The sequence below is a fragment of the Astyanax mexicanus genome, chromosome 16, assembly GCF_023375975.1.
Source record: "Astyanax mexicanus isolate ESR-SI-001 chromosome 16, AstMex3_surface, whole genome shotgun sequence".
Classification (NCBI taxonomy): Eukaryota; Metazoa; Chordata; class Actinopteri; order Characiformes; family Acestrorhamphidae; genus Astyanax; species Astyanax mexicanus.
The window spans coordinates 28,299,344-28,325,836 of NC_064423.1; the positions used below are offsets into that span (position 1 = coordinate 28,299,344).

At 38.5% G+C, this 26,493-nt stretch overlaps 1 protein-coding gene across 15 annotated transcripts in view; it reads left to right on the plus strand.

Annotated features, from left to right (window-relative positions):
• ptprsa (protein tyrosine phosphatase receptor type Sa) overlaps positions 1–26,493 on the plus strand; it is a 310,811-nt gene that overhangs the window by 66,772 nt on the left and 217,546 nt on the right. For 14 of the 15 annotated variants that reach the window (XR_007424918.1, XM_022669860.2, XM_022669866.2 and 11 more), the window contains exon 2: positions 300–427. The gene's annotated coding sequence lies outside the window, so the exon portion shown is untranslated. Of the gene's footprint in view, positions 1–299; positions 428–17,887; positions 18,246–26,493 lie in introns of those variants that run through there. The other variant, XM_049465922.1, reaches the window with a different exon arrangement.

Sequence of the window (26,493 nt, forward strand, 5' to 3'; positions counted from 1 at the left end):
AGGTCCTCTTTATTGTACACATGAAGGAGAGATGATCAAAACAAAAAAAAAAGATGGCGGTTGAGGATTGAGGGGGTAAGAGGGCGGGGGGTAGGCAGGGGCAGAAGGGAGCCGAGGAGCTTTGAGCAGGGTTTAATGCAGATTTGAACTCTAGTGTTCTCCAGCAATCAGCACTTCAGTGCCCCTACTTGGTCACTCTAGGGCTCAATCACCACTCTGAAGTTTCCACACTGGAGGACTCACTTCATTTACCAGTCCTTTTCATTAGCCTTTCTCTTTCATTCTCCACTCTGTTCCAGGTGCAGCCCACTGACGCTCAAAGAAGAAGACGAAGAAGAAGAAGGAGGACAAGAAAAGAAAGAAGAAGAAGTAGATAAAGAAAAAAGCTGGAGAATGAAGCTAAACAGCCTTTGAAAACAACACAGCGGTAAGAGCTGTAAACCATTTACAATAAAAAAAAAAGTCAGAGGCCACTGCTGAATATACTACTGTATCCCAGCCAGCCTACTCCCAACCCCGGCCTAAATCCCAGCCTCTTACTCTGCATATTTCCCTAATTGAACACACCTGATTCAACTCATGGGCTTATTATGGAGCCTTTAGCTCTTAAACACACACACTGGCTGACCTCCTGTCTCTCCACCTACCCTGTCCAGTGTTTCATGTATGCTTTTAAACATAATATAAAAATGTAGATTTAATTTTATCGGCCCAGACAGAGTTTTACCTGAGGCCTTTCTGTTTTTCTAAATCATTACAAACAAGACCTGTGATTTTAATCTTGCACGAATTTGCAGTGGGTGTAGTTTTTAAACTCTGATAGTCATAATAGAGGAGTTATGTTAAACCAGTATGAATCTGAAGTGTGTGCACTTTTTACAGACCAACAGTAATACTGTGGAATGATTTTAGTCCAGTATAAATCCAGTTTGTATAGTCTGACTGAAGCAGACGTTTTGCTGCAGTTTTTTTTTTTTATTTCAATCCAGTATGAATCTACAGTGGGTGGAGTTTCTGTACTCATTTTTATCCAGTTTAATTTGTCCACATTTTGAAATCAGTTCACACATGAATGTCATTAGATCTGTAAGAACCTCAGTTTGAATAGTTTTACTAGTAATAGAAAAAAATCTTTTTTTTAATCCAGTTTGAGTAGTGCAGTAATTTTGTGGTTTGTTCAGTGTGAAATTCACAGTAGTGGAGTGCTTTAAACCAGTATGAATTTACAGTGTTACGAAACTCTATTTTAAAAAAGTCTCACATATTATTATATAGTAGTGATTATATTCCAGGATGAGGCTGCTGTGTGTGTAGATTTTGCAGTCCGATAGCAGTGGGTGTGGAGTGTTTATAATCCAGTATGAATATATTATATATGTAGTTTTCACACTATGAAAGTAATAATAGTGGAGTGATTTTAATCCAGTATAAATCTAGTTTGTAAAATGTCTCGAGCAGTTTTTTTTTACTTTTTTTTTTTATTTCATTCCAGCATAAATCTGCAGTGGGTGTAGTTTCTGACCTCTGACAGTCAGAACAGATTAGTTATTTTATTCAGTATGAATCTGTTTTGTGTAGTTCTGGTAAGAATCTCAGTTAAAACAGCTATAATATTTATTTTAATCCAGTTTGAGTAGTGCAGTGATTTTGTGGTTTGTGCACTGTAAAATTCATAGTAGTGGAGTGCTTTTAATCCAGTATGAATTTACAGTGTTACTAAACTGTATTTTCAAAAAGTCTCACATATAATATTGGAGTGAATATATTCCAGGATGAGGCTGCAGTGTGTGTAGATTTTGCAGTCGGATAGCAGTGGTCGGATAGCAGTAGAAGTGTTCATAATCCAGTATGAATATACTATATATGTAATTTGTACACTATCAAAGTAATAATAGCGGAGTGATTTTAATCCAGTATGAATCTGTAGTATGGGTAGTATGGATGATTGTCAGTATGGCTCAGCAGTATAGTTTGTACACTGTTAATGTAATAATTTTGGAGTACTTATTATCCAGTATAAATCTTCAGTGTTTGTACTGTTTACAATGTGACAGTAATACTTATTTCACCTATATCCTGTACTCATTTCCTGTATGGGTGCTTTTTAGGGTCTGATATCAATAATAGTGGAGTGACAATGAACATACGATTATAATCCTGTATGACTTTTAAGCGTGAGTCCTTTTTATAGTCTTACAGTAACAGTTACTAAATGATTTTAATCCAGTATGAATTCATAGCATGTGAACTGTTTATAGTCTGACAGGTAGAAGTACTATATACTATATAATTCTGTGTCAGTAGTTTGGCAGTAAAAAGTCTGGCAGTAAAAACTGTAAAGTAAATGATGATCTAAAATTGTCCAAACCGTGATGCAGTCTCACCTGCTATAATGTTACATTTAGATGAGAACTGATAAGGACCTCCAGGATAGAATATTTTAATCTTGGCAAAGTGAACTGATCCAGGTTCTTTGGATACAGATACAAAAGTTTATAAAAGGTTGCTTACGATCGAGCTACTTAAAACTGTTGCAAAAAATCCAGTATTGTGATTGGGAAGCACTTATAACTGGGGTCATTTTAGTCTTTTTCATGAGCAGTGATACTGAATCCCTGTATCTTCTTTGCTGGCTCCTACTTGCTCACTGTCTGGTCTGTTCCTTCAAAGTCAAGAAATGACAGTCCTTGTCGGAGTATGCCACCCAGGTAATGCTCTCACTATACCCAGACATGCAGATTGACATGTGTGCTCATCTGAAAACAAAGCCCCCTCTCCGCTGTCTGAGTCCATCAGTGCGGCAGTATAAACCTGCTGGGCTTTCTCCATGCTGCATGTGGTTTTAAAGAAGACTCAGAGGATGTATTTACTGCAACAGTTTTCAATCTAACCTCTTTTTCTCTTAATATATCACCACAAATAGTGGTTTAACATGTTTCAGTGTGTGAAAAGACACTTATGATAGAAATCGGAATTGCTGAATTCAGAAAGATTTAGTTTGAAATGGTTTAAAATGGATACATTTATGTGCTTATCGTATTTTTTGCTCTTTAAGGTGCACTTAAAATCCTTTATTTTTCCCAAAAATCATCAGTGCGCCTTGTAATCCGGTGCACCTTATGTATGAATTTTACAAGACAGGTATTAAGGAGCAGTAAAGCCACTCTGCCTTAGTTTAACATTATACAGGAGTTTTAGTTTTAGTAGTTCTCCAGCAGTATTAGCTTTAGCTGCTAATAGCACTTCTAGCTATTCTTCTTCTTGGTCCATCCAGAGGCGAGTATATCAGACAGTAGTCTGTGCGTTTACTGTGTTTACGTGGGACAAACCACTAGCTAATATCGTCCTTGCTTACCGGAACACTCAGGGTTCCTCAGTGTACCTCTGTTGGGTGGCATTAGCAGCTAACCGCTAACAGTTAGCAGCTAATGCTACAGCTTTAGTGGAAATCTGTAAATCTTAGCTTACTGTAAATAAATAGAAGCGCTTTGCTCACCTAAATAAAGGAGGTTTCAAGAGAGAAATCTGTGTGGATTAACATCAGCACTGGTCTAACTGGTCTAAAACGTTAAGAATTTAAGAATTTTGTTTACTTAACTTAGCTTAGCTTTACGAGTCTCACAACCTAGTGGTGAGAACTGCTTACTTAGAAGTAAAACTTGGTGAAACCCCTGTTTATACTTTACTAGTTACTAGTGTCGTATAAAATGCACCTTACAATCTGGTGCACCTTATGTATCCAGAAAATAGAGGTTTATTGATAGTGCGGTTTATAGTGCAAAAAATACGATAGATGCCTGTCCACATACTGCATACTTTTTTCAGGCTTAAAAATGGCTGCATTAAGGCAGCAGCAGCACCTGCAGGGACAGACTGGAATGCTGGGAATATGTGAATGGCTTGTTGTTGTTGGGGATAAATGGGCACATGAGTGTTTTTTTTGTTTTTGGGTAAGAAGCAGTCATTCAGATGGAGGCCCTTTGACACACACTCACATACACACACACACACAAACACACGCACACATGGCTTTCTCAAGCTCAGCCTTCAGGGACGAGTCACCAGCTGCATAAGCAGCTACACTGACCATATTGAGGGAGATAATACTCCGTCTGACCCGCCTCATTTAACCCCAGCAGCCAAAGGCTGGCGGCGGCCACATCTGGATACAGAATGTGATGTACTTTAAGAAAGGGAGTGTGTGTGTGTGTGTGTGTGTGTGTAGGAATTAAGTTACAGGATGTGTGTGTAAGTGAGAGATGCTGATGGAAGCAAAACTAGCAGCTGCTGGATAGAACACACAGCACCAGTCAAACATCTGCACCCACCTGACTGAATGTAGGTTTTTCATAATCCTAAAGTCTGATAGAGTCTGATAACTCTCATTTATAAATTGTAAGAGCTGTCAAAAAGTCAAAAACTTTTTCACACATCATATGAAATGGTAGTTTAGATAATGGTTGCTTATATTGAGTCTAGAAATGAAAGGATCGATTAGCTATGTATCAATTTAGATTGATTTTCAGCCCAAATATGAGACCAGTGTTTGTCCAACAATTTAGAAAATCTTAAAAGCTGATTTCACATCCTTGTCAAATGCTTCATGTTTTACTATGTGTCTGACTGAAACTCACATGCTAATAGAATGTCTAAAATGAACTCTGCCTCTTAGGTGAAGCAGATTAAAACCTCACTTTTAACCTCACTAACCAGATACTCCTCTCAAGAGTCTATCACACAGTATCAGATACAGCTGAGGTAGCAAAGATAGCTAGCTAAAAATGGTCATAGCTTTACTCATCAGTTCTGCACTGGATTTTTAGTGAGTGCATGTAGTTTTTACAAGGTAAAGTACATTCCATCTCTGGAGACAATGCACAGAATATTAGAGGTCCACTGCACAATGATGCCTCACTGTTGCATATGTTTGTCTGGTAAGGTTAACGTGGCATCCAGCCAACACCCTAATTGGTTTCAGTGTAAACACTTCATGTTAATCTGTAATTGTGTCTAAATGTCATGATAAATTGACTTAAAATTATTTGTTGTTTTTTTATCTGTTGAGCCTATCTTTTTTATTTTGTTGTGAAGTTGCTGTTTTTTGCACGGCAGTGACTGTATTTAAAAAGAAACTACTTATTCATGTAAAACCTTTCAAAACCAAAAGTGAAGGGCTTCACTTCAGGGTGGTGCAACAGTCTAAGCGTTAGCCCAATTTGTAAAAGACCGGGAGTATTTACCCAGGGAATAATCATCAAATGAACAAAATAAACATGCATATTGTATAATACTGCAACTATTTTTACAGCAATAAAATTAAACCATGACATTTATTTAAAATGAAAAAATATATATATATATATAATAAATTGTGTATGTTTAAAATGAAGTAATGGGTAATGTCTAACTACATACACCAGTGTGAATATACAGTACAGTCATTTACCCATACTTTTCTCGACTTGTGACAAAACACTTAATGGAATGCAGAATCAAATTCACATTGCCACTAATTAGGATTAAGTTTCAATCAGAGTTTTTTCTCTTAATGTCTGTGTGTGGTAATGCAGCATATGCTACAGTCGCAGGAGAGAGAGAGATTAAGTTGGAAATGGCTGGAGTGTTCCTGTAAGGACTGTCAGGGAGTGTTCACCTCGTTGAAATAAAGCACTACCTCCAGTTGTGTGAAATAAGTAGGAGTCAGTGCGGCGTTACACGAGGCCCTTCGCCCGCTAGGCCTGCAATTACAGCAAGCTCTATTAATCTTTACGGCCTGAACTGGAAGCATTGTGTTGCACGGGGTCATCTGAGCGCTAGTCTACAGGCCGGCCGGACTGCCTGTCAGGCTGTTTAATGTGGCCTGTAGGCCCCCTCTGAGCCCCGAGCCGTGCCCTCTGCAAAGCCTGCTCGCTTTGCCCTCCGTCTCCAACACACTTCATAAAGAAGCCGCAGTAAATTACTGTTTTCAATTATCAACGCTCCGATTATTTACGGCAGTATTTAAAGAAATGTAAATGAAGCTTTGTGCGTCTGGAGGTGATGAATTTTTATTGTGCCTGCGTATATTATTTCATGGTGTTTGGGAATCAAAGGCGTATTGCTTTTTAGATGTACCAGTAATGGGGGGCTGACTAAGTGGTGTGTCGCATGCTTAAAGAGGATCATATTTTATTTGTGTTAATATTTATAATCTTTCTCTGCAGCTGGAGCTGAGTGTGTGGTGTGTGTGTGTGTGTTTCTGTTTTTTAACATTTAAGTACAATCTCACACACTCTCTCTCTCTCTCCCTCCCTATTTCTCTCCCCCATATACCGTACATATTTATATACATCCCATGACTTTTGGCACTGAAGCTCATTGAAGCTAAAGGACACTGCACTGAACCACATGATCTGCATGTGGGGCCTCCTGCATTAAATGTTTATGTAATTTCTGCCAGAATTGCTTGTCTGTTCACATGGTCATGTCTAGCCAGATGTCGCTGGTCACAATCATTACCACACACTTACTATACGGCAACAATGCAGCTACTTACTAGCACCACCCTCGATAAATCACATCTCCTCTGCCATTGTATTATATGCCATATATTGTATGTATAACAATACACGATGGTGGAGAATGTTGAAATATATGCTATATTGCACTTTTCACCTTTTAACACACACGTTTACAAGTGTTACTACCTTCGACTTTACAAAAAGAGTCGCGCTAACTCTGTGTAGCACTGTGTATTCTTTCTCTCTCTTTTCCTCTCTCTTTCTCTGTCACTCATTCTCTTCACTGCCCCACTGAAGCTTGAATATAAGGAGAAGCACTCACGCATTCAAACATTTACATTCCTCCCTCCTCCGAGTGTGTGTGTGTGTGTGTGTGTGTGTGTGTGTGTGTGTATGTATGTGTGTGTGTGTGTGCACAGCAAAGCCCCGGCGCTTACACAATAGGGAGACAAATCAAACAGGGCATTGGTGGCTGGGCTGTGGCACTGGCTGGGAGAGAAAAGGAATCGCTCGCACTGCAGTGTGCCCTCAGCCGGCTCTAACACGCCCTGGCAGGCTGAAGCCCCCCCCATTCAGCCCCGGCTCTGCCGAGATACAGAACACCCCCGGGCCGCTCCAGTCCGGTTTATTAATAGAGCTCAGAGCATCTCCAAAAGTGCACTTATTACTGCCATTGATTTTTTTTCTTTCATCTGTCAAACTCATGTGCCAAAATCTGGAAAATTGCAGCACAAATTACACTTCTCACCATCCTGTGAACTTCCTACAGAGCGGGTCCTAAAACAAGTCTATTAAATAAGCTTGTCATGTTAGGATGTGGGTATATACACCCCCACAGAGAGCTTTATTCGGAAGACTATAATAACAGTAGTTTATATATTGCAAGCTAATGTGCAAATAACAGTAAAGTGCAAATGAATAACAGTAAAGTGCACCATACTCTAACTGAATGTGCACAATGTAGTGTATATAAATGTGCAATATAATACATATTAAATATCAATAAGGTATAAATGTGCACTATATTGTGACTGAATGTGCACAATGTAGTGTGTATGAATGTGCAATATAATGCATATTAACTATGAATTTGGTGCATAAAGTAGTGTGCATAAATACATGTTTAATATTGTGCAAAAACTAGCTATTAAGAAAGTGTTAGCTAAACTATTAGCAACAATGTGCAAATGAATGTTCAAAACTATAATGCAATACAGTATATGTTGAATGTTCATACAGTGCAGTGCAATTTTTTTTCACAAAATGTGATGCAAACAATGTGCAATATAGTGCAGAATATATGGAATAGAGTACATATACATGTGTAAAAAAGTGCAACTGATGCAATATAATGCAAATCAGCATATACTTAAGCTCATTTAAAACTACAGAATATTGCAAATGTATGTACAGTGCAGTGCATAAAAATAGTCAATATAGTGCAAATAAACGTACTGCTTATGAATAGGGACAATAAAGTACATATACAGCTCTGGAAACAAATTAAACCACCTAAAAATGATGAGGTTCTTTAATTGTAACAAATTAAAAACCTCTATAATATAATCAAGAGAAAGGTGGATGATCATCAAACCAAGCTAAACTGCTTAAGTTATTCAAAAGCAGTGTGTAAGACTGGTGGAGGAGAACATGCCAAGATGCATGAAAACTATGATTAAAAACCAGGGTTATTCCACCAAATATTGATTTCTGAACTTTATAAATCTGAACTTGTTTTCTTTGCATTATTTAAGATCTGAAAGATCTGCATCTTTTTTGTTATTTGTTATTTTTTGTAATTTTCTACAAATAAATGCTCTAAATGGCATTATTTTAATTTGAAATTTTAAATAAATTTTATAGAATAAAACAACAGTGTTTATTTTCCTCAAACATTTACCTATAAATGGCAAAATCCGAGAAACTCATTCAGAAACTGCAGTGGTCTCTTAATTATTTCCAGAGCTGTGAATGGTCACTGTAGTGCAGAAATACAGTATAATGCAAATTAATGTGGAAAAAAGAAATACTCCTGAATGTACACATACAGTGCATATTAACAGTCAACATATTGCAAATGGATGTTTAAACTTTAGTGCAAATGATGGCCAGTGGTCAATACAGTGCAGTAGCAGACATGGTTTGCCCCTCTCTAAATCAGACAGTGTGTATGAAGAGTGTGTGGGATTGGATAGACAGGCAGGCAGTCAGGCTGTAGCTGTTAGCTATTAGCTGTTAGCTCTGCAGCTCTGTGCTGTGCTGGGCCTCTGACCCGCTGAGTAAACACACCAGCAGAAACTCCCTCTCAATAAACCCCACCAAATAAGGCCAACGCAGCCCAGCACACTCTACTACACACACACACAACTGCATGCATACACACTCTCTCTCTCTTGTCTCTTGCTCGCTGCTCCCCTGCCTTCTCCTCCTCCTCTTTCTCACCCTCTCTTCCTTCACTCTCCCGTTCACTCACCCCTCAGAGGGTCATGTTTACTCACTCTCTCTCTCTCTCTCTCTCTCTCTCTTTGCATTCTCACACCCTTTATTTTTCCCTCTTTTTTTCTAACACTCTCATTGCTGTTTCTTTTTCTTTTCACTATTGTCTCTCTCTCAATTCTCACACTTTATTTACTCTTTCTTTCTCACTTGTTGCTCTTTTGTCCTTTCTCTTCATTCTTACACTTTCTGTAACTCTTTCTCTCTTTCTTTTCACTATTATTTCTCTCTCCATTATCACATTTACATTTTTCCACTTTTGCTGTTTTTACAATCTCATGTTATTAATTCTCTCTCTCTCTCTCTCTCTGTCTCTCTCTCTCTCTCTCTTTCTCTCTTTCTTTCTCTCTCTTTCTCTCCATTCTTGCATTTGATTTTCCTTCTCTTGCTGTTTTCACAGTTTCATATTATTCTCTCTCTCTCTCTCTCTCTCGTTCTCTTTCTCTCTCTCTCTTTCTCTCTATTCTTACATTTGATTTTCCTTCTCTTGCTGTTTTCATAGTCTCATATTATTTTCTCTCTCTCTCTCTCTCGTTCTCGTTCTTTCTCTCTTTCTCTCTATTCTTACATTTGATTTTCCTTCTCTAGCTGTTTTCATAGTCTTATATTATTCTCTCTTTCTCTCTCTCTCTCTTTCTCTCCATTCTTACATTTGATTTTCCCTCTCTAGCTGTTTTCACAGTCTCATATTATTCTCTCTCTCTCTCTCTCTCTCTCTCTCTCTCTCTCTCTGTGTCAAATACTAGCATAGGTATCTCATAGGTATCAGAAATGACAGAGTGGGTAGTGTGTTCTGTTTTTGTATTACTTATTTTGGTGTGTGTTTGTGTCTCTTTTTTTTAACTCATCAATTGTTGGGGCCTCCAGCGTGAGCTTACTCTGCACAGTCCAGCCAAACTCAGCTGAACACAGAGCACACCAGCTTTCTGCAACCTGGGGGGGTGTCTGGTTTCTCTGGCACTGACCACACCCCCTCCACTGTCCGTCAGCAGACTGCAGGGAGCACTGTCCCACACTGGAGTGAGAAAAGATTTAACCAAGCTGGAGCTATTCAATCTGAGCCTTTCTCATTTTCTAATTAAAATAAACCCCATTTGAAAAGGCTAAACATTCTCCTGCTGAATAGAAAACAGGTGACCAGCATAGAATTAACCATAATGATTACCATATTGCCAGCTTGGTCAAGTTGATAATGCTTATTGACTAGCTAGTAGTTCAAAAACCTCACATAAATACATACAATTAGCTGGTTAATCACCCAGTATATGCTAAGATGTTCTGAACTGAATTCTCACTTTCTCACAAGATTTTATTCAGAACTACTTTCTCATACTTATCCAGATACAGTAAATTTCGCTTTTCATTAGTTTTAAATGTTTTCATCCAAACAGAGACGGAGTATGCCAGCCCTGTATCAAGCGATAGTACCTCACAAAGACATTTTTAAGACAGCACACCACTATTAATAAGTAAGAAAATAGAGATGTACTGCACTATGCAGGTAAAGCAGGTAAAGAAATTACAGATTCTAAATCATAACAGCACATTATATATTGGTAACACAACAGTATTTATATTTATTCTTATATTGGAATTTGAGGTCTGCATGAAAAAATGTACACTTATGTGTTATATAGTTCACTACATAGGAGAGATTTGAGATTTGTGCATGCATCATAATGTCAGCATTTTTATTAAGCTTGATTTCCTCGCAAAAAAATGTCCACTGTTTGAAAAGCTTTGTTTTTATCGAATAAATCTAGGATTTGCTGTGAAAGGGATGCTAAAATGCTGTTATTATTTTTCAAAAACGTGTACATGGCACTTAACACATTTATATCTTCTCATGATTGCTTCTATAGCAATTTAATACCCCCATTCTTTTGTATGTTCTTTGTTCATTTGTTTCTTTGTTTGATGTTTGCTGTGTTTGTTTGGCTTAAACTCGTAAATGAGGGTTCCCCTTCATTCTGTTCGAGGTTTAAAAAAAAAGATCTGAATGATCTGGATGCAAGAAAGGCTCCACATAAATCAAAGGAATCATTATCATTATAATATGTATTACTGCAATATAATAGTGAACACTCCTGACCCCTCCTTTCCTGCCCCTTTCCACCCCCATATGTGTGTGTGTATCCTTTCTGTGTGTCAATCGGTGTAATGAATTCATAATCTCTGCACAGGCTTTTGTAGATTCTTATCAGGCTCTGAGATAAGACAGCATGGTTACGCTCTAATGGCTGTCAGTCTGCTTTTCTTCCTGTGTGTGGCTGGGTTTGGACTGTGTGTGTGTGTGTTTGTGTGTGTGTGTGTGTGTGTGTGTGTGTGTTTGTGTGTGTGTGTGTTTGTGTGTGTGTGTGTGTGTGTGTGTGTGTGTGTGTGTGTTCATGTGCGAGTTTATCTGCACGGTGGGTCTGAGAGATGAAAGCTGGTGAAATATCTGTCAGAGGAGAGAATGCATTTGAGTGCCGGGTGTTGAAGGGAGGTCCCCCAGGGCTCCATAAGAGGCCCCTCACAATTCATGTGCTTTTCCACTAAAACTCCCTACACTTGGGCCTCCTCCAGAACCAGTCTGACTAAACAGTCCTTAAAGTTTAACTAGACTTCAGAGAGCATCACACTGCAGGCCTTCGCTTTCAAACACTTTAAAAAAAATGAAAGCCTGTCGTTAGCTGTACGCCAATGCCAAAAACTGTCCCCTCGAGGGAGGAAAAGTGGGCAATGATCTGAAACTAGCAAATATGATCGAGTTACACTGAAGCAAAGTGAACTGAATAGTTACTCTGCAGAATTTGCTGACCTTGTTCAGGGCTTTTCCACAGAATCTGTCATATCTGTATTATATTGATACTTACTATAGATAGCTACTTTATCTTCTGCACTTTTCAGTAAACATTAGTAGACACCTGCTTTTCAACTGTTTCTTCTGGAATCAAATGTATTAACAGAGTGTCTGCCCAGCATTTGTTGCAGTAACAGCCTCTACTCTTTTGGAAAGACTTTGGTCCAATTCCAATTCTATTTACCCCTTGTTGTCGAGTGTAACTCTGTTCCAAGGGCAAAGGAAAATCTTGGGTGAAATCTTCCACATTGGGAATTGGGACAACCCTTCAAGCACCCGTTACGTCATCAGGATTGCTAAAGTTCAGTAACCTAGCAGCTGATTAAGTAGTTAACTTTAGGGTATTGTATGTCTTCAGAAAGGGGGGAGATGGTGCAGAAATTAATTATTATTGTCCATTTCTTAATTTCTTTGTGGTGGGAACTGAAATAAGCTTTTATTAGCTTTTATTTTATTATATTTATCTGTTCCACCCTTAAATGCAGCAGCTCCTGCTGTCTGTTGCATCATTTAAGTTGGATTGGGAAAGTTAGCCTGCTAGCTAGCTATTGAGACAAACTACTAGCAATCTTTTTTATGCTTGTTTTGAAGAATTTGGCCATCAAACATTAAAACTACTCATTAAAATATGGTAACATATTGCTAATTGTCACTTTTAACAAGGACAATAATTACATTTGTGGGTTTTTTCCAGTGATTCTCCTACCCCTTGGTTTGAAGTGTGCATTTGAAAATACTCCTTCTAAAGGGCTAACAAGCCCTGTCCCTTCCCCGTACCCTTCCAGCCTAACAAGAATCGGGATACCCCTACCCCCTGGCATGCATGCCCAAAACAGAGGGGTAGAGGGGTAAAATGGGATTGAGCCTTTACATTAGATGTTGGGATATGAAACATTGCGGTGATGATTTGATTCCATTGAAGAATCATGAATGCATAAGTAAAGTCAAGTTCTACCAGTATGCCTCATTCTAAGAGTTCTAGATTCAGCTCCATCGCTTGCAGCCAAATGATGGGAGGCTGTTTTCTCCTTGACATTGTGAATGGTGATTTTAGACCCTCTGCTGAGCTGCTCCAGAGCATGCTGTTCCATTCTAAATGATTTTTTATGGAGATTATGCAAGCTGCATTAGAAATAGGTGCACCTTAAAATAGCCAAGATTACTACAGTAAGTAGAAGGGGTACAGAATGTACAGAATTAATGCTAATTTAAACTATTGCATTTACATTTACATTCAAGGTATTTAGTTGACGCCCTTATCCAGAGCGACTTACAACAGTGCTTCGTTGTTTTCTTCAAAATATCCATAGCTAGTTTGTAGAGATTGGGATCAAGAGATACACAAAGCTTGATAATGATTAGAACTCTAGGAGAATTTTATTTATGTATTTTTTTTTAACTTCGTTTAAGAACTCTTTGAAAATATGATGGATGAGGGATGGTGGTTCGAGCCGAGCCATACTGGAAGCTCTAAGAGCTCTTGGTACAGGCTTTGACCATTGCCATCAAGTAGGAAGAAGCTGGTCCACCAGTGAGGGGAAGCAGCAAAGGAGTCACATGACTAAAGATGCATAATAGCAATACTGGCCAAGAAAGTGTTGCAAAATGTATGAAAAAACTCAGTTTTGGTGTGAGTGAGCATTATCCAGCTGGAAAATGCCATTTTTGTGTGCATACTGTCCTGCAATCATTATTGATGCAATATGCAATAGCTCCGCAGATCTTCATACTAGCACTTGGGGCAGGATTGAAGCATTTAACACAAGACTTTCATACTTGAATTTAAGGTTCTCTGGTCCTATACAGAATGCACAGTATTTGGAACCAAAGACAGCTTAATACAGTTTTGTAGCAGCCCAGGTCTCATTCACAACAAAGCAATGGTGGCAATCCTGTGAAGCACCTTTGCGCCCTCTTGTAGCAAGACTCAGAATCAAGAGTTGCTGTATTTGTGGTTCAGTAAGTGTGTTTTATTACACACAACATTTATCATAACAACTTAAAATTCCAGTGAGCATCTGAGCATCATCTGGTTATTATCTCTAGGTCCACATAATGAATAGCTCAATTTATCTTTTCACGAAAGCTCCACACCCAAAATATTAATCTCCTCTTTAATTGATGCGGTATATGTGTATTAATCTATCTGCATTTTTGAGAATGCAAGCTCACACAACCCCCTCCACATGCACACTCACACCCCCACAAAACGCACTCCCAGTGTATAAAGACTCCCAGTGTACAATGCTCATTACACTCTTATGGATTGCCCATGTCAAACAGTAAGTGCTCCTTTATCATTTCCCTCGAGTCCTCCTGACCACACACTACATCTCTGCTGCCGGCTTGCTGAAATTTACCATGCTAAGCTCTGCTCAGCACCTGGGGGACAGCGCTGTCGAGGGGAGCTCGAGATTTATATGCCTGATTAAAGCGGGCAAGTGTGAATAAAAGGCACGAGGAAAACCAACTTAAAAATCATGGCAGCCGGTTTATGGGATGATCCTATTGATTAAGCCCTTACCATTACACTGCTGCACATCACCCAGGTCCTTAAACAAAGGCTTGTGGAATGGAGAAAGCTTCCAACAGTGTAATCTACTGTTGTACTTTGGTTTTTCATGGAGCTAAAGCTAATTTGGTGAACACAATGTATGCTCTACATAGCAGGTTTCGCTGGTAGCTGGTTTTAGGTGGTTTAAACTTTAATCTTTAAAGTTTGAGACAATTGAAATGTTGGTAATCCAGGCAAAAACATACTAACCCTAGCTTTCAGTTTTAACCAAACCAATCTAAACCAATGTTACCAGCTTGATGACTAGCTCAAGTTGGCCATTCTGATAGTCTAGGTAGTTCATCAAGCTCAAATAAATAAAAACAAGCACGTTACTGCTCAAAAGGAGTTAAAAATGGTTAACCAACTTATCCAGCATGGCTTTTTGACCAGTATAACATATTGTAGCATTAGCAGGGCCAATGTAAGGAGGCCAAGCCATAGTCCTGTTTAGCAGGTGGTTCTCTCTTATATTGGCATCCTGCTGGTAGTGACCCTTTTTCACCTTCTACACTAACACCAGGCTAGGGAAAAATGCTCCACCACAAGTAAACTAAATAACCATAACAACATTAAAACCCCAACAACAAAAAAAGGTGTGGACACCGAGCATGTGGGGAGCTCCTAATTCCCCCCTTCAGTAAACTCAACAGCAACCCAATGTGTGTTTATTTGAGCTTGATGTATCAGTTGGTCCATATAGTTTGTGCTCTACAATAGTATGGAAAATATGATAAATATACTACATATCCAAATATATATGGACATCCCTTCTACTGAATGCATTCAGCTACTTTACATTGCCAACATTGCTGACAAAGACAGGCAAATGCACACATTATCCTATTCGCCCAGGCTTAATGCCAGGTCTGGACTAGAGCTGTATAAAGTATCTATCATTGAGCTGTGGAGCAGTGATCTCTAAAATGATGGTACTCCACCCAATATTTTTGCGAAGAGTAGGGTGGTGATTATCCACCATTCTGATTGCAATCAAATCCTTACAGCAATGCTAAAATTAAATAAAAGCCTTTAATGCACAGTAGAGAGAGTTTTAATACTCTTGAGTTTGGATCAAGCAATAAATAATGCTTATTACTTTGATCTATACAGTTTAGGAGATCTTCAACGACATGCACAAATATGTCAAATATAAAACCTGCTATATGTCTAAATGTTTGAGAACAGTCCTTTGGAAAGTAACAGTAAATGAGCAGGCGTCCCAATATTTATGTCCATATACTGAAGCTCATTAGTTAGCCTTATTCTGTAGCTTCAGTATAAAACTAAAGAAGCATAATTAATTAAATCATGTTTTTACTGATTTGTTTTAAGGACAGATTTGGTCCAGAGTAGCTTTGATTCAGTATTCTGAATGGCAGTTGCTGCACTGCAGGCTTTTATGTCCACAAAATCCTCAGAGCGTCTCAGAGGTTTAGGACACTGCAAACAATGGAGGAAATAATCCATCCCATATCCTGTTTCTGTGGTTATAACGATGGAGAAACAAGGGCGGTTTGCAAACACGCCAACCGAATGTGTCCGTTAAGTTTGGCAGTGTTGTTTTTCTGCTTGACCCAGAGAATGTCCCAGAGGTTTAACTACAAGCATCAAGCGCTCGCAGCTTTGAAGATCAAACTTCGCTCTGCCTCCCACCTCTTTGACTCGGTGTTTGGAGGAATATTGATCACCCGCTCTGCTCAATATTTCATTTTCTTTCCACCACAATCGTGGTGGATGTTTCTGAAGGATTAATCCAATGCAGAATTATTCCAAGGTCTGCCTCTTTCTTCCACTGCTGGATGCCTTGTGTATTGCTAAAGAACAGCATGCTACACTGATCAGTCATAACATTAAAACAGCTGAGAGGCGAAGGAAATAATACTGAGTGTTTTTACATGCACCTTATCATCTGTTCGTTATCTGATTACTGCAGTTATCTGATTATTTAAGTAGTTGTGTGAACAGCATATTTAAATGGTCTAAAATCTGCTTTAAAAACTACTGAGACACAAACACGCAGAGACTTTTGGAGTGCCAGTGAAATTTCTAGCTGATGTATGTTCATATTTTGGTTGTTTATAATTTGTGGTTTAACATTTATGATGCATCTTATTCTTCATAGTTTATTGGCTGGTTGAGAATCTACTGATGTAAACCAGGAGTTTTCCCATTATCTTATTATTCACCATTATGTAAGTGCATTGATGAGATTGTGTTCTGCACTAACCGGATTATGAGGAGCATGTAAACACACTCATTGATTATTTGGTTCTAATGGCATCTGTTAAAAGGTTGGACTATACTACCATATATACTGAACGTCTCCCCTAACAACAGTACAACTTTATCATGTTAGCACAGCTCTTGTAATCCCAATGCCTCAATAGGTTGCTCAAATCAGTTGTTGTAGGGGGATGGACATAATTTGTGGCAGGTGGCTGTGATGTGATAGAAGATTTGTGTGTAATTAATGGTATAACATGAGTAGAAAAAAATATGACATAGATTATTGAACCTTTGAATCTTGAATCTATTGGCAGCAGGACTACTTGAAAAATCCAATGCCTTTGCATATCGTTGATGTCCAATGAAAATCTCCAAAACAGCAAATTTACAGGAGATAGATAAAACCTTTGTAACTTTAAATGGAAGTCAATGTAAAAAGAAAATTTCTGTTGGTGGATTCATCTAAAATTTTGACAGTGTAAGGGTCAGTTTTTTTTGTTCAAATTGTGTAGTAAACTAAATATTGAAAAAACTGAGATACTTTTTTTTATTGGACAGTGACTATATACAGTAGGCCTAATTGTAAGGAAATCAATGTATTTTACAGTTAATTTGTAGACAATGTAATTTAGCTTCTAATTCTTGTGTGGAATCAGGTCCTGGACTGTATTTATTTATGTTTTACTATTTGTGGAAAACAGTAGTGCAGCTATTAGTTAATATATTACGTTGTCATCATACCAAAAAAAGATGATATAGTAAGATAAAAAGCAAGTAGAGAGAGATAAAAAGCCTTCAGTATTATAAAACTTAATATTAGTATTACAAAATACTCTTGTGTTCTTGTACACAGAAATACAGTTATCATATATAATATGATAAATAAAATCCTGTAATAATAAAGCTTAAAGAGTCTCATCACAGTTTTAACTTATTATTTTACACATAAATGGGTCTCCATCCTGTTAATCGGAATATTTCTAAGATTGGAGCTCCAGTGCTTTTTTGTAGTGCTTTTCATTTTTCATTTTCAATTTAATACACGAACTACCAGCCAATCCCAGCGCAGGAGGCGCTGCGCTTCCAGCGCACGATTGGCGGTCCTGCTAACCAATCACAGCGCAGCGGGCGCGCTCTCATTGGCTGTTCTTAGCTCGGGAGGCGGGAGGTTGTGGAATGCGGGTGGGAAACTAAATCGCGCCCGTTTTGAGGTGAACTCAACAAGGGGGGTAGAGAGCTGGCCCCTCGGTCTCTCCACCCCCAGCAGGAGCTGGAGAAAAGCCCGAGGACGTGGAGCCGGAGCGGGCATACAAAGCACGGGCTTTTTCTTTTCTCTTTTTTCTTATTTTTCTTTCCGCACCAGGACCGTTTTTTTTTCAGCGCTTTAACGTGTTTTCGCGAATAAACCGGAATATTTTCACCTCTCCTAGAAGTGTAGTGGAAATAAGGGGGTCCGTGCGGCTTTTTTCTTTTCTTTCTCTTCTTTTGCTTTTTTTTCTTCTCTTCACATGGATGCAACTTAACGGAGTTTGGAGAGGATTTTCCTTTTCCCCTCTACACTTCTCTAACACGTGTGAACTAAGGATTCGAATTGGGATTCGGATTTGGATATTAGCTGCTTTAGGTAAGTGAGAACGCGTTTCATACTCAGTGTTTATTAGGCTCCGGTTCCTCCAGGTTAACACGCGTGTGTTAGTGTAGCGGACTGCTTTGAGTTCAGCTGCTCTGCTGTAGCTAAAAGGGACAAAAGCGGCGTTTAAGTTGCAGCAATTTGAAGCGTTTCTGGGGAAAAGCGGAGCTGTGTGAGTTTACTAGCCTGAGGTAACGTTAATGTTAATTCAGCCCAGATGTAGCCTGTTCGATCTAACCTTACCTTACTGAGGAATGAAGCGGCAGGTCTGCGGACTGTTCAGCTCTGTGTGTTTGTGTTGTGAGATTTGAACTGTTTGTGGCTGAATACACATTTGTCTGTATTGATATTTGGAAGAAATAAACAATAACATTATTGTAATGCTGTGTTGCCACTTAAAGACACACTTCATAAGTATGAAAAGTCTTTTTCTATATATATTGTGATATTTTGACTTTTTTGTAGAACGTATATCGCATAATTTAAACAGTAGATAGATAGATAGAGATAGATAGAACTTTATTGATCCCTTGGGAGGTTCCCTCAGGGAAATTAGGGTTCCAGTAGCAGCATCAATACAGTACACACAGATAGAAACAAAGAGTAGGTGTATATAAAGTGTATATAAACAATATAAAGTGCAAAGCAAGTAGACAAAAGTATAAAACAGCAAATATAATTAGTATAACAGTAAAAACAGTGTGTGTGGTTGAGATTTCACAATTTAATTTAAAACTACTGTTTATATTTTTAGTTTTTCCACACAAACTGCACATTTGAATTGTGTTCATTCTACATGTAACGTTATTGTGATATTTGGACTATTTTTGTTAAACGTATATGGCATAATTTAAATAGTAATATTGTGTGTGTGGTTGAGATTTCCACTGTTTTTTTATTTATTTTTTTTCCCCCACGCAAACTGCACAAAGCATGTTTCGTCAATACACTCACAAACAAATCAAAAACAAGCCAAGATAAGCAAGATTAGCCCTTTCTTTAAGTTTGTATTGTTATATTTAAGCTATAGACACACTAGATAAGTATGAAAAGTCTTTTTCTGTATGTATTGTGATATTTGGATTTTTTTGTAAAAAGTCTAGGGCATAATTTAAGCAGTAATAATGTGTGTGGTTGAGATATTTTACTATTTAGTTGACAACTACTGTTTATATTTTTTGTTTTTTTTTCCACACAAACTGCACATTTGAAGTATGTTCATTTGTTACACTCAAAAACAAAAAATGCTACCCAAGATAAGCAAGAAGAGCCCTTTCTTTTAGTTTGCATTGTGAGATTTAAGCTGTTTGTGGCTGAATACACATTTGTTTGAATTGATATTTGGCAGAAATAAACAATAACAGTATTCTAATGCTGTGTTGCCACATAAAGTCACATTAAATAAGTATGAAAAGTCTTTTTCTATATGGATTGTGATATTTGCAATTGTTTGTAAAACAGTATATGGCATACTTTAAACAGTGATAATGTGTGTAGTCGATATATTGTACTATTTAGTTGACAACTACTGTTTATATTTTTAGTTTTTTTCCACACAAACTGCACATTTGAAGTATGTTCATTTGTTACACTCACAAACAAAAAAACAGGCCAAGATAAGCAAGAAAAGCCCTTTCTTTAAGTTTGTATTGTGAGATTGAAGCTGTTTTTGGCTTTATAGTAACACATAAGAGTGAGAACAGCATTCATTTAATGTGGGTCAGGTACGTTAGTTAATTTGCTACTAAATTGGTCTACTTTTACAACTGATGTCCATGATTTATTGTTTTGGTCGTACCTAATGTACAATTTTCTTGTGGACTGTTTTCCCCATGTTCCTATGAAAGAAAGATAAAATAATCAACACCTCTATTTTTTAGCTTGTGTTGTGAAATAAACAGTTATTTTTGTTGGTAATAGTAATGTGAATAAGATATTCTCTGTTTAGTAGGAAAAGAATGATATCTTTCCTTTCAGACCACATTTCCACCAAGTGTGAGATTTTCTATGACATTAGGTTATTATGGTATTTTTTTTTTTTTTTTTTTACTCTATTTTTCACTCTTTTGCCACACAAATATACTAAACATATATTATCTTTCAGTTTGTATTGTGAGATTGAAGTTGAATAGACACATACCTGTGTTTACAAACTGTATAATGTATTATTACTGGTAGTAGTAAGTTGTAGGATTAAGATATGTCACAGTTTAGTGAAAAATTGCACTTTTTACTCTATTAGTCATTTAGTTAGTTCTCCCAAACTACATAGGCTACATTGACAACAAACGACAGACAATTACATACATTATATATATCTTAGCTAATAGCTATGTATTTTCATTTCTGCATTTTTCTTCCTTAAAATACATGTTTTCTTATGTTGGACAGAAACACTTTTAACCTTTTTAACCTTTTAGTCAAGCCCTCAGAAATTATTTCTGCTAGAAATACCCTAGAAATCTACTACATATTATTCATGTTGGGATCACAATTCCTCTAATATATGCCTTTTAATTAGCATGTTCATTCTCTATGGTCACCAAACAACAAACAAGATAAGCAAGAGATAATTTACCCTTAGTAATGTGGGGGTTAAATAAGTCCTGGATCAGGTTAAGTCATTAATTACAGTGCTGCATGGGGTCAAGCATGAGCCTGTAAACTGCTAATGGACTGGGCTTAAGGAGGCAGACAAAGCTGTTTTTATATCTAATACAGTATACAAATAAAAATTAAAGTTAAACATTGTCTCTTTACAAAATAAAGAACATATATCAATTATATAAACGGTTCATTTAAAAGTTAGAGTCGCACAACCCAACGTGAACCAACCTTGTAACAGCATTGTAGCTACAATGCTGATGTGTCTAACAAAAGTCTATGTCCATTTGGGTGACATGGACATCTATTGTAACATGTCTGAGCTAACTGAATATAATTGATGGATTTGATGGAGATCCACCCCTTCTTTTTAGGCCTCATGTCCAGCCTGCTTATGCTGGACTCATTATTTTGATTGAAAGCTGGGCTTTCTGTCAGAGCCATCATTAATTCAAAAGGTAGATGTGCTCTTTTGTTTCACGTCCTTTTGAACTCGTCCAAACCGCTTGTATTTTCAATGTTGCAGGAAGACCAGACCCTGAGAATAACCTTGCTTGTTTACACGAGGCCGATTCAAATGTCAGAGCATGCTGCTGCTGGTAAATGCTGCTGTAAGTGAATAATTGATCATGGCTGATCGCTGTCAGATGCTGAGGGACGTTTAGGAGTTCATCTGAGCAAAATTCGGCAGCCAGGCTGTCTTTTTTTTTTTTTTTTTTTTTTTTTTTTTGCGAGGCTGAAATAAACAAACAGGAATTGATGGTTGGATTTCGCTCTTTTAATGTGGGTTTTCTTATTAAAAAAGGATTCATGATTCATACTAAAGTTTGTTTGTCTAACAAAGTCTGATTTCCCCTGAGGCCTTTGACGTCCTAACAGAGAAAAACACTTTAATTTGCTTTGTTTTTTTACTTTTTGTGTTCGTCTTTATTTTCTTAAAGTGGAGAGATTGCATTCCACAGTTTAGGCGTCTTTTTGTCTGCTTTCATACTAATTTACCCTCAGTATGTTTTCTTGTTACCCTCCATTTGCCGGTGTGCTGTGTTTTTACCCACTTTTAAGGAGGTGGGATCAAAAGAGTGAACCTTAAGAAAGGTTTCGGGACGTGGCGCCAACATAAATAGTCACTCAGGAGTACAAGAAGTGTGTTTTTCTCTTTTTCCCTCTAAACTATGCAGTCCTGCAGTGTGTTGTCTACTCTAGGCTCTAGGAGAGGTATTCAGGTGACTGGAAAATATGCCAGGGAAATGTGATATGAATATATGCTTAAAGGCTTTGCTAAGGGGCCTAACAGAGGCAGATTAGCTGATGTGGGTGTCAAACCCACAAACCTGAAATCAATAACCAACCATTCTAACCACTACTATTGCTTACAAAAGCTGGGATCAGTGGACAAAATCAGCACCTACTGGAGCTAAAGTGGTAAAAAGGCCTTGCTTAAGGGCCAACAGTGGCAAATTAGCTCATGTGGGTATTGAACCCACAACCCTATGATTAATAACAGTGCTACAGCTACCAGTTCCCACAAAAGCTTGGGTCAGTGCACAAAATCAGCCATGCTATTGCTCCCCTGTAGTCGAGATAATAAAAAAAGTCCATGCTCAAGAATTGATCCGGGTATCCCACACAGAACTGTAACTGCCACACCACACAAAAGCTGTGATCAGTGTGTAGAGTAGTGTAATGCTGTGCAACCCAGGTTAGCAGTGAAAAATCAGTCGCAGATACAAGTATTGAACCCACAACCTGCTGATCAACAACCCAACAATCTAACCACCACTGTGTTCAGAGAATTATGGCCTTGATTAAGGGCCCAACCGTGACCAATCACCACAAGCTACTGATAAATAAATCAGCGTTCTAACTAATGCCTTTATTTATACTCTATCGCCCACAATTCTCAGAAAATGTGAACTACTTTACGTATTGTTGTGTTGAGCCTCAGTAATTGCACTGAAAAACAGATATTTTGAACCAGACAGGCCAGAATGTCCTCCAGTGCTCAGTAGATGGATGTGTGTTGAATAGGACCACCTCAGGGGCTTCAGCCTCTGTGTGAACAGACTCTGTGGGTCTAGGTAGTTCTGCAGCAGGGAAGCGCTAATGAAGGGAAAACACACTCGAATATGCCAGTATGATCAAAACAAACAATTATTGGGAAGGCTGAGAACGCCCCGGACTCTTCAGGGTGGTTATTCCGAGCAGCGTGCGCCAACTCCGCCGCATTCATCGCAAAAATTAGCACACTTTGTGTAACAGTGAGAGCTTCGCAATTACCACCATTGCTCTTGAGTGGCAGACGCCATGAAAGCATTAATGGCAGCTGCACCAGGACGCCTTGTGATATCAGCGGAGGGGGAGAAGGTAGGGTAAACGAGGCTGAGTGAGGGAGAGAAGGGAATGAGAGCAAATGGAGGAGAGAAAGAGGGAGAGAGACATGTATGCGGCTGCCTGCGCTCCACCAGCTAATTGTGTTTATTCCTCTTAATTTGTCCTGAGTGCTAAATCGGTGCTCTTCAGCGCTGGGTGGATGCAATTTGCCTGGCTGTAATAAAAGAACAAGCATTGCTTCTTTGAAATTGGCCCTCCTCCCCCCTCCTACTCCTCCTCCTCCTCCTGCTGAAGCTGCCCTGCTCCCTCAGCTCAGAGAGCAAATGGCACCAGGGCTTACATTTGCTCATGTCTGTCGGTTTGCACTGGTTAACTCTGTTACCTCTCAGAGGACAAATGTTCGGTCTTGGATGAGTTATGAAGAGTTTATTCAGATTTTTCAAGCCAAGAACCCAAATCCAGCAGCTACTGTCCTAGTTTTTGATGTTTTTATCAACTTCCATCCAAAAACTAAAGTACTGGTAATTGCTAACTCTCAGGATTTAAAGTGGGATGTTTCATTCGTTGTTCAAAATAGACCGGATCATTAAAATGTTAAGTGAGCCTGTGTACTGTGCATGTGAATAGATTCATTTCAAGACAGTTTAGGAAACAACATTAAACTCCATTCTCTTTTTACTGTATTTAAATGTCAAAACAGATTATCAAGAACAGCCTGGGTGTGTCTGTTTTGCAATATACAGCTCTGGAAAAAATAAGAGACCACTTAAAACTGATGAGTTTCATTGATTTAACCAAATTGAAAACCTCTGGAATACAATCAAGAGGAAGATGGATGATCACAAGCCATCAAACCAAGCTGAGCTGCTTAAATTTTTGCACCAGGAGTGGCATAAAGTTATCCAAAAGCAGTGTGTAAGACTGGTGAAGGAAAACATGCCAAGATGCATGAAAACTGTGATAAAAAAACAGGGTTATTTCACCAAATATTCATTTCTGAACTCTTAAAACTTTATGAATGTTTTCTTTAAACTATTTGAGGCCTGAAATGGCTCTGCTCTGCATCTTTTTTGTTGTTTCAGCCATTTCTAATTTTCTGCAAATAAATGCTCTAAATTACATTTTTTCATTTGGAATTTGGGAGAAATGATTTTCGTAGTTTATATAATAAAACAACAATGTTCATTTTACTCAAACATATACCTATAAATAGCAAAATCAGAGAAACTGATTCAGAAACTGAAGTGGTCTTTTTTTCCAGAGCTGTATATCCCACAGCGTTGACTTAAATTATTTCTGATAATCTGTACGACACAGATACATGTCAGTCTAAAAAATACCAGAGAGTTCTTTAGACGTTGCTACTGGTGTTGAAATCTGAAGGACCGGAAGAGGAGGAAAGATGAGAACAGCTGGAGTTCTTACAGCGCTGTTCTGCCTGAGACAATCCTGGTCCAGAAAAACAGAAAGCGTCTTCTCTCAGAAGCTCCAGAAACCACAGCCTTCTGGTTCAGGCCGGACAGGAGAAGGGCTTTGTGTTAGCCGGAGTTCTGACAGGTTGGCGGCTGTGGACAGATAAGGAGCAGGGGCTCCGGTGGCCGTCGTAGACGACAGGATTGATCCCGCTAGTTTAATTTCATCTGGCTCTTGGCCGCACGCCTGCGTGTGGATGTGAAGAGACTGGCTGGTGTTCCTCAAGTCCTGAGGCCGGCTGATAAAGCTAAAGCCCTGCTGTAGCCACCTCCGCTGCTTTAGCCTGTCCGCTGAACCCCCCCTCCACCCACAGAGGATTTCAAACCAATGATATGCTCTGCTTGTTTTGATGGTTCTCTGATAATGCGCGTTGATCTCATGACCAGCCGGGGACTGGTCACTACGGCAGGTGTAAATCTCTGATGTTGGAATAATTGAATTAGATAAGAAGCGCATCAAGGAAACCCAAAATAGTAATAATAATTTTATACTCATGATTGTATGGTTTTTAAGCTGATATGTAGCTTTAAAAAATAAGAAACTTTTAAGATTCAAGATTGTAAGGTCAATAAACATAAGGTAGTAGATTAACGTAAATTTCATTTTGTATGTGCACTCCATACTCCATTCCCAGCAACCCCTCCAGATCTTCCCCCCTTCTCGCACCGTGCCGTTCCATGGTGGGCCCTGATTAACACATGTTGTGGATGAGGGGGCAGCTTGTTCTCGCCGCTCTTTAATTTTTCTGCTTGGCCTGTCTTCAGCGTTTTGAGACGTGATGGCCAGCTGGCACAGCCGGGCTGATAGTGCTTCCTCCTCCGGGCCGTGTGGACAATACAATACAGGTCTGTCATAAACCCACCCTTCCTGAGCTAAAGCCTGAGTTATGACCCCCTGAAGCTTCAGAGAGGGAACCCATTCTCCATGGCTGGAGGTCGGGGGAACCATATGTGATCAGGTCCATTTATTCTCTGCTGAGGGTGTGACTGGCTGGTTTAAATCCCCTGAGGAGCTGTAGTCCAGCTTCTGCTTCTTGGTTGATGAACTTGTTGGTTCATTGTCTGGAAGTTCTGTTGTCTGATTCAGTGTTGTGTATTTTTTCCACTCATAGCTCACTGAAGCACCTTTTGTGCTTTAAAATGACACGTGTCACATGTGTGCCAGGAATACATGGGAAACAGAAGACATTACTACCCACAGCAGACAGTACAGTGGGTAATGATGATGATAGTAACTGCTGCCATCTGGCTAGGAATGTCCATGCAAGCAGAAAATGGCATGTGATACTAGTTCCTGTCCCATCACTTGTGGCATGCAGTGGTGTATGGCCACTCTTATGCATAAACCTTTTCCAAATCTTCAAAATGGCAGCTCTAGAAAAAGCATAGCTTTCAATGCACATCATTGTAAAAGCGATTTTTACTTCAATTCCAGTTTTAGAGCATTTCTATTAGTCCACTTATCATGACATTTCAACAAAATGTAAAAAAACAACAGTCCGATTCACTTTATAACTAAAATTTTACAATTTTAAACATTATTAGGCCAAAAATCATCCCATTAATTTTAAATGATGAGTGTAGTGATTTGTTGGTCTGTCAGAATCATTAAAACGTGCAAAATAAAAAAAAAATATATAGCTTATTTATTTTATGGAATAGGGAAAAAAGCAGCAAAATTAACAACAAATATCTGTATTCAGCCAATTGTTTAATTCTTGGCCCAAAAAAACATCCTTATTGTTGCATCTTTATCAAAAATGGCAAAAATGGAAGGTTTTTGTCAGCTTTATTGCTTTTCTTAGAATGCTTCTTAGAAACAGCCAGTTACGTAG